A 3,743-nucleotide genomic window follows, 5' to 3' on the forward strand; every position below is an offset into this window, starting at 1 on the left:
CGTTATACGTTATGACGCATTGCTATATGGCGTTAGACGTTATGACGCAATACTATATGACGATATATGTTATGACGCAATTACTATATGGCGTTATACGCTATGACGCATTACTATATGACGTTATACGTTATGACGCATTACTATATGACGTTATACGTCATGTCGCCTTATTATGTGACATTATTCGTCATGACGCAATACTATATGGCGTTATACGTTATGACGTATTACTATATGACGTTATACGTTATGACGCATTACTATATGATGTTATACGTTATGACGCAATACTATATGGCGTTATACGTTATGACGCATTACTATATGACGTTATACGTTATGACGTATTACTATGCGACGTAATACGTTATGCCGTAATTCTATGTGACGCTATACGTTATGACGCATTACTATATGACGTTATACGTTAAACCGTAATTCTGTATGACGTTATACGTTATGACGCATTGCTATATGGCGTTATACGTTATGACGTATTACTATGAGACGTTATCCGTTATGACGTAATGCTATACGACGTTATACGGTATGACGAATTACTGTATGACGTTATACGTTATGACGCATTACTATATGACGTTATACGTTAAACCGTAATTCTATGTGACGCTATACGTTATGACGCATTACTATATGATGTTTTACGTTATTACGCATTACTATATGACGTTATACGTTATGGCGTATTTCTACGTGACGTTAAATATTATGCCGTAATTCTATATGACGTTATACGTTATGACGCATTGCTATATGGCGTTATACGTTAAACCAGAATTCTATATGACGTTATACGTCATGTCGCCTTATTATATGACATTATACGTCATGACGCAATACTATATGACGTTATACGTTATGAAACATTACTATATGACGTTATACGTTATGACGTATTACTATATGACGTTATACCTTAAACCGTAATTCTATGCGACGCTATACGTTAAACCGTAATTCTACATGACGTTATATGCAAAACCGTAATTCTATATGACGTTATACGGTATGACGCAATACTATATGACGTTATACGTTATGACGCATTACTATATTTCGTTTTACGTTATGACGCATTACTATATGACGTTATACGTTATGACGCATTGCTATATGGCGTTATACGTTATGACGCATTACTATATGACGTTATACGTAACACCGTAATTCTATATGACGTTATACGTTATGACGCATTGCTATATGGCGTTATACGTTAAACCGGAATTCTATATGACGTTATACGTCATGTCGCCTTATTATATGACGTTATACGTCATGACGCAATACTATATGATGTTATACGTTATGACGCAATACTATATGGCGTTATACGTTATGACGCATTACTATATGACGTTATACGTTATGACGTATTACTATGCGACGTAATACGTTATGCCGTAATTCTATGTGACGCTATACGTTATGACGCATTACTATATGACGTTATACGTTAAACCGTAATTCTGTATGACGTTATACGTTATGACGCATTGCTATATGGCGTTATACGTTATGACGTATTACTATGAGACGTTATCCGTTATGACGTAATGCTATACGACGTTATACGGTATGACGAATTACTGTATGACGTTATACGTTACGACGCATTACTATATGACGTTATACGTTAAACCGTAATTCTATGTGACGCTATACGTTATGACGCATTACTATATGCTGTTTTACGTTATTACGCATTACTATGTGACGTTATACGTTATGGCGTATTACTACGAGACGTTAAACATTATGCCGTAATTCTATATGACGTTATACGTTATGACGCATTGCTATATGGCGTTATACGTTAAACCGGAATTCTATATGACTTTATACGTTATGACACATTGCTATATGGCGTTATACGTCATGTCGCCTTATTATATGACATTATTCGTCATGACGCAATACTATATGACGTTATACGTTATGACGCATTACTCTATGACGATATACGTTAAACCGTAATTCTGTATGACGTTATACGCTATGACGCATTGCTATATGGCGTTATACTTTAACCCGGTATTCTATATGACTTTATACGTTAAGACGTATTACTATGTGACGTTATACGTTATGACGCATAGCTATATGGCGTTATACGTTAAACCGGAATTCTATATGACGTTATACGGTATGTCGCATTACTATATGACGTTATACGTTATGACGCATTGCTATATGGCGTTAGACGTTATGACGCAATACTATATGACGATATATGTTATGACGCATTACTATATGGCGTTATACGTTATGACGCATTACTATATGACGTTATACGTTATGACGCATTACTATATGACGTTATACGTCATGTCGCCTTATTATATGACATTATTCGTCATGACGCAATACTATATGACGTTATACGTTATGACGTACTACTATATGACGTTATACGATATGACGCATTACTATATGATGTTATACGTTATGACGCAATACTATATGGCGTTATACGTTATGACGCATTACTATATGACGTTATACGTTATGACGTATTACTATGCGACGTAATACGTTATGCCGTAATTCTATGTGACTCTATACGTTATGACGCATTACTATATGACGTTATACGTTAAACCGTAATTCTGTATGACGTTATACGTTATGACGCATTGCTATATGTCGTTATACGTTATGACGTATTACTATGAGACGTTATCCGTTATGACGTAATGCTTTACGACGTTATACGGTATGACGAATTACTGTATGACGTTATACGTTATGACGCATTACTATATGACGTTATACGTTAAACCGTAATTCTATGTGACGCTATACGTTATGACGCATTACTATATGATGTTTTACGTTATTACGCATTACTATATGACGTTATACGTTATGGCGGATTACTACGTGACGTTAAACATTATGCCGTAATTCTATATGACGTTATACGTTATGACACATTGCTATATGGCGTTATACGTTAAACCGGAATTCTATATGACTTTATACGTTATGACACATTGCTATATGGCGTTATACGTTAAACCGGAATTCTATATGATGTTATACGTTATGACGCATTACTGTATGACGTTAGACGTTAAACCGTAATTCTGTATGACGTTATACGTTATGACGTTCTCCTATGTGACGTTATACGTTATGCCGTAATTCTATATGACGTTATACGGTATTACGAATTACTGTATCACGTTATACGTTAAACCGTAATTCTATATGACGTTATACGCAAAAAGGTAATTCTGCGTGACGTTATACGTTGTGACGTACTTCTATGTGACGTTATACGTTATGACGTAATTCTATATGACGTTGTACGTCATGACGCCTTACTATATGGCGATATACGTTATGACGCATTACTATATGTCGTTATACGTTATGACGTATTACTATATGACGTTATACGTTAAACCGTAATTCTACATGACGTTATATGCAAAACCGTAATTCTTTATGACGTTATACGGTATGACGCATTACTGTATGACGGTGTAAGTTATGACGCAATACTATATGACGTTATACGATATGACGCATTACTATATTTCGTTATACGTTATGACGCATTACTATATGACGTTATACGTTATGACGCATTGCTATATGGCGTTATACGTTAAACCGGAATTCTATATGACGTTATACGTTATGACGCATTACTATATTTCGTTATACGTTATGACGCATTACTATATGACGTTATACGTTATGACGCATTG

The sequence above is a fragment of the Bombus fervidus genome, unplaced genomic scaffold, assembly GCF_041682495.2.
Source record: "Bombus fervidus isolate BK054 unplaced genomic scaffold, iyBomFerv1 scaffold0020, whole genome shotgun sequence".
NCBI lineage: Eukaryota > Metazoa > Arthropoda > Insecta > Hymenoptera > Apidae > Bombus > Bombus fervidus.